This window comes from Lissotriton helveticus, chromosome 5_1, assembly GCF_964261635.1.
Source record: "Lissotriton helveticus chromosome 5_1, aLisHel1.1, whole genome shotgun sequence".
NCBI lineage: Eukaryota > Metazoa > Chordata > Amphibia > Caudata > Salamandridae > Lissotriton > Lissotriton helveticus.
Window position 1 is genome coordinate 126,335,335 of NC_136065.1, and position 6,000 is coordinate 126,341,334.

Sequence of the window (6,000 nt, forward strand, 5' to 3'; positions counted from 1 at the left end):
CCCCTTAGAGTTCATTGAGAGTTACAGACTATGCACACGTCTCTGAGCCTCGGGGACCTGCCCCTTAGGGTTCATTGAGAGCCACAGACTATGCACACGTCTCTGAGGCTCTGGGACCAGCCCCTTAGGGTTCATTGAGAGCCACAGACTATGCACACGTCTCTGAGGCTCAGGGACCAGACCCTTAGGGTTCATTGAGAGTCACAGACTATGCACATGTCTCCAAGGCTCAGGGACCAGACCCTTAGAGTTCACTGAGGGTTACAGACTATGCACAAGTCTCCGGGCCTCGGGGACCAGCCCCTTTTTGTTCACTGAGAGTTACAGACTATGCACATGTCTCCAGGCCTCGGGGACCAGCCCCTTAGAGTTCATTGAGATTTACAGACTATGCACATGTCTCCGGGCCTCGGGACCAGCCCCTTAGAGCTCACTGAGAGTTACAGACTATGCACATGTCTCCAGGGCTCAGGTACCAGACCCTTAGAGTTCACTGAGGGTTACAGACTATGCACAAGTTTCCGAGGCTCAGGGACGAGCCCTTTAGAGTCCATTGAGATGTAGACTATGCACACGTCTCCAGGCCTCGGGGACCAGCCCCTTAGAGTTCATTGAGAGTTACAGCGTATGCACACGTCTCCAGGCCTCGGGGGCCAGCCCCTTAGAGTTCACTGAGAGTTACAGACTATGCACACGTCTCCAGGCCTCGGGGACCAGACCCTTAGAGTTCATTGAGATGTAGACTATGCACACGTCTCCAGGCCTCGGGGACCAGCCCCTTAGAGTTCACTGAGAGTTACAGACTATGCACACGTCTCCAGGCCTCGGGGACCAGCCCCTTCGAATTCTTTGAGAGTTACAGACTATGCACACGTCTCCAGGCCTCGGGGACCAGCCCCTTAGACTTCTTGAGATGTAGACTATGCACATGTCTCCAGGCCTCGGGGACCAGCCCCTTAGAGTTCACTGAGAGTTACAGACTATGCACACGTCTCCAGGCCTCGGGGACCAGACCCTTAGAGTTCTTTGAGATGTAGATTATGCACACGTCTCCAGGCCTCGGGGACCAGCCCCTTAGGGTTCATTGAGAGTTACAGACTATGCACACGTCTCTGAGCCTCGGGGACCTGCCCCTTAGGGTTCATTGAGAGTCACAGACTATGCACACGTCTCTGAGCCTCGGGGACCTGCCCCTTAGGGTTCATTGAGAGTCACAGACTATGCACACGTTTTTGAGGCTCTGGGACCAGCCCTTAGAGTTCATTGAGAGTCACAGACTGTGCACACGTCTCCGAGCCTTAGGGACCAGCCCCTTCGAGTTCATTGAGAGTTACAGACTATGCACATGCCTCCGAGCCTTAGGGACCAGCCCCTTCGAGTTCATTGAGAGTTACAGACTATGCACATGCCTCCGAGCCTTAGGGACCAGCCCTTAGAGTTCATTGAGAGTTACAGACTATGCACATGCCTCCGAGCCTTAGGGACCAGCCCCTTACACTTCATTGAGAGTTACAGACTATGCACACATATCTGAGCCTCGGGGACCCGCCCCTTAGAGTTCCCTGAGTGTTACATATCTTTGAGGCTTAGGGCCCAGCTCTTTGGATTTCTCTGACAGTTGCAGTCTAGAAGTACATTTCTGAGCCTCGGGGACCCCTCGCAGTTTTCAGGTGTGACGATGTGTCACGGGAATAAATTCCTTCGATTTATACTCACAGCTTCAGTCACGGGCCCTGACGTCACTTAGGGCCGGCTGTAAACTAAGACTCTCCCTGTGGCTGTTTACCTGCTTGCATCATAGGCTAAACTATTCACTAGTTACATGGTTGCCATTTTTAAAATCTGATTATTGTCTGCTCTTTGCCACTGGTGATTATCAGATGCACGTGGAACCTTGATATTACATGGCTGAAATGTATCGGAAATAGACAGCTGCAGACGTGACATCACCAGCTGGGAATATGATCTAGTCTAGCCTAGGTGACTTTCTAAGCAAGTCCTTCTGCCTCACAGCCTCCTCCTCGCCTCACAGCCCCCTCCTTACCCCACAGCACCTTCCCGTCCCACATCGCTGCTTCCTCCTCGCCCCACAGCACCCACCCCACCTCACCTCACCTCACAGCCTCCTCCTCGCCCCACAGCATCCTCCCCACCTCATAGCCTCCTCTTCGCCCCACAGCACCTACCCCACCTCACAGCCTCCTCCTCGCCCCACAGCACCCACTCCACCTCACAGCCTCCTCCTCGCCCCACAGCACCCTCCCCACCTCGCCCCACAGCACCCTCCCCACCTCAGAGCCTCCTCCTCACCCCACACAGCACCCACCTACCCAACCTCACAGCCTCCTCCTCACCCCACACAGCACCCACCTACCCAACCTCACAGCCTCCTCCTCGCCCCACAGCACCCTCCCCACCTCACAGCCTCCTCCTCGCTCCACAGCACCATCCCGCCCCACAGCATCCTCCCCACCTCACAGCCTCCTCCTCGCCCCACAGCACCCACCCCACCTCATGGTCTCCACCTCGCCCCACAGCACCCTCCCCACCTCAGAGCCTCCTCCTCACCCACACAACACCCACCTACCCAACCTCACAGCCTCCTCCTCACCCCACACAGCACCCACCTACCCAACCTCACAGCCTCCTGCTCGTCCCACAACACCCTCCCCACCCCACAGCACCCACCCCACCTCACAGTCATCTCCTCGCCCCACAGCACATACCCCACCTCACAACCTCCTCCTCACTCCACAGCACCCACCCCACCTCACAGCCTCCTCCTCGCCCCACAGCACCCTCCCCACCTCACAGCCTCCTCCTTGCCCCACAGCAACCTCCCCACCTCACAGCACCCTCCTAGCCCCACAGCACCCTCCCCACCTCACAGCCTCCTCCTCGCCCCACAGCACCTACCCCACCTCACAGCCTCCTCCTCACCCCACAGCACCCACTCCACCTCACAGCCTCCTCCTCGCCGTACAGCACCCACCCCACCTCACAGTCTCCTCCTCGCCCCACAGCACCCACCCCACCGTCTTCTCCTCGCCCCACAGCACCTACCCCACCTCACAGCCTCCTCCTCCCCCACAGCACCCAACCCACCCCACCGCCTCCTCCTCGCCCCACAGCGCCCTCCCCACCTCGCCCCACAGCACCTACCCAATCTCAGTGTCCTCCTTGCCCCACAGCACCCACCCAACCTCACTGCCTCCTCCTCGCCCCACAGCACCCACCCAACCTCACAGAGTCCTCCTTGCCCCACAGCACCCACCCAACCTCACTGCCTCCTCCTCGTCCCACAGCACCCACCCAACCTCACAGCCTCCTCCTCGCCCCACAGCACCCACCCAACCTCACTGCCTCCTCCTCGCCCCACAGCACCCACCCAACCTCACAGAGTCCTCCTTGCCCCACAGCACCCACCCAACCTCACTGCCTCCTCCTCGTCCCACAGCACCCACCCAACCTCACAGCCTCCTCCTCGCCCCACAGCACCCACCCAACCTCACTGCCTCCTCTTTGCCCCACAGCACCCACCCCACCTCACAGCCTCCTCCTCGCCCCACAGCACCCACCCCACCTCACAGCCTCCTCCACGCCCAACAGCACCCTCCCCACCTCACAACCTCCTCCTCGCATAAGAAGATCAGACAGGATATAACATTGCCTGCACCCAGATCCGCGGAGCCCCCCTGCTCGAATTCAAAATCTTACATATCTATAATCACAGACACGCTGGTTCTACACCACATACATGTTACCAAGTCGCGCCATGCCTTTAAGGGTGCAGTGCTCCAGTCCGGGCTTTTTTTTCATAACCAAATGCATTCTGGTACTTGCAGTCTTATGTTCACGCCAGTGAAGCTCATTTGACAACATTTAAATTACCGTAGGGCAGTGGTTTGTAAAAGGGAAGCCGAAGGCAGGATAATTGCATTCTTGGCGAGGTGGAGTCACCTGGTGGCCTTAGCAAAATAATGAACTATTGATCTGTGTGCATGTGTGTAGACACGAGTGCATGTGATGGCTCGGCTGGACGGATGTGAAGGGGAGACAGCAGATCAATAGATCAATACAGATAGCGATAGATAGATAGACAGATAGATAGATGCAAGTATGTGTAGGATGGGACACACATGTCGCGCAGGGAGCAGTAACCCATGTTGCACCAGTGACCCCAGTGCATGTTTTCAGTGGCCCCCTCGCATGCTTTACAGGTGATTGCGTTTTGGGGGCATCCACGCACACATCCCATTTGCACGTTATAAACTAAGGCTAACGTACACATTTTCGAGATATACATTTTCTTGGCACATCTATAGTAGTTTCACAAAATCTACATTAAACATTGAAAATGCATCCATGTGAAACAAGATTGGACCACTTTCCAATGTAACCATGAACATGTCTCCGCGCTGCCATATGTTCCACGTGTAGCGCTGCACAGGACTTAACGTGCTTCACAACACTTTGCGCTTGTTCCCGCAGCATCATTCGTGATCCCGCACACAGTGCAAGCCCTAAACCTGCAGTCAGATGCACAATGCTAGTGTTCAACTTTACAAAGAGCCCCGAGGTGCAGAAGGGGGGGTGGGACCCCAGCAGGCGGGATCGACAAGCAGTCGCATGCCTGCAGCTGCCGAGGTGCACTGAACATGTTCGCTGCGTGCACACGGCCTTACCTTCAGTCTGCGAACTCCAAGGTCGGGGGGTCCTTCCCGCATTCCATGCCGGCTCCTGGGTCCCCAATCAACAAGTTGCCCTGACATGCGCCGGCTCCCCTGCGCCCCTCTGCCTGGCGCCCTCTCGAGCGCGGGGGGCGGGGGTCTCGGGTGCCCCTGACTCCAGAACCCCAGAATCCAGATCCCAATGTGCGCAGGACGAGGAGGCGTGGGTGGCGCGTCGGTGGTCGCTGCCCGCGCTACGGAGCCCCCTCCCAGGCAGGTCGGCTGCGGGACTCCCGAACTCCTCCACAGCAGATGGCATCCCGGCCTCACGCCTCAGCCTCCAATCAGGCGCAGCCCCGGAGGCCGGCCCTCCTCCCGGCCAGCCCTGCCCGGCGCTCGCAGCAGAGCGGCCCCGAGATGGATGACTGCAGAGCGCAGACAATGGGCGGGCATGGCGAGCGGCGAGCAGGACAGCGGAGCCCTCCGGCCAGCCACGGAGGAGGCGCACCGACAGGGGAAACAACTCGAGCACACCAGGACAAACACAACCAACCACTCAGGGTAGAGCACTTAGAGTGCAACAACTCGTGCACACCAGGACATCAACAACCAGCCACTCAGGGAGAGCACTGACGGAGTACAACAACTCGTGCACACCAGCACTTTAACAAGCAACCACTCAGGGTAGAGCACTGAGAGAGTGCAACAACGCATTCACACCAGCACTTTAACAAGCAACCACTCAGGGTGGAGCACTGACAGAGAGTAACAACTCGTGCACACCAGCACTTTAAAAAGCAACCACTCAGGGTAGAGCACTGACGGAGTACAACAACTCGTGCACACCAGCACTTTAACAAGCAACCACTCAGGGCAGAGCACTTACAGAGTGAAACAACTCGTGCACACCAGGACATCAACAACCAGCCACTCAGGGCAGAGCACTGACGGAGTACAACAACTCGTGCACACCAGCACTTTAACAAGCAACCACTCAGGGTAGAGCACTGAGAGAGTGCAACAACTCGTTCACACCAGCACTTTAACAAGCAACCACTCAGGGTGGAGCACTGAGAGAGTGTAACAACTCGTGCACACCAGGACTTCAACAACCGACAATTCAGGGTACCGCACTGACACAGTACAACTCGTGCACACCAGCACTTTAACAAGCAACCACTCAGGGTAGATCACTGACAGAGTGCAACTGTTGAAAATTAGTACGTTTTGGTGAACATTATCCGCGCCATCTTGCCTCTTCCCCTGATGCCACACTTTTGTCGTGCGCACCCGCCATTTTAAGACGCCCCAATCAGAACGAACCCTTTTG

The 6,000-nt window shown here is 57.0% G+C and overlaps 1 protein-coding gene across 4 annotated transcripts in view; it reads right to left on the reverse strand.

Annotated features, from left to right (window-relative positions):
• DAB2IP (DAB2 interacting protein) overlaps positions 1 to 4,992 on the reverse strand; it is a 1,475,985-nt gene extending 1,470,993 nt beyond the window's left edge. For 3 of the 4 annotated variants that reach the window (XM_078641852.1, XM_078641855.1, XM_078641851.1), the window contains exon 1: positions 4,686 to 4,795. The gene's annotated coding sequence lies outside the window, so the exon portion shown is untranslated. Of the gene's footprint in view, positions 1 to 4,685 lie in introns of all 4 variants that reach the window. The other variant, XM_078641853.1, reaches the window with a different exon arrangement.
• Between the last annotated feature and the right edge of the window lie 1,008 nt (positions 4,993 to 6,000).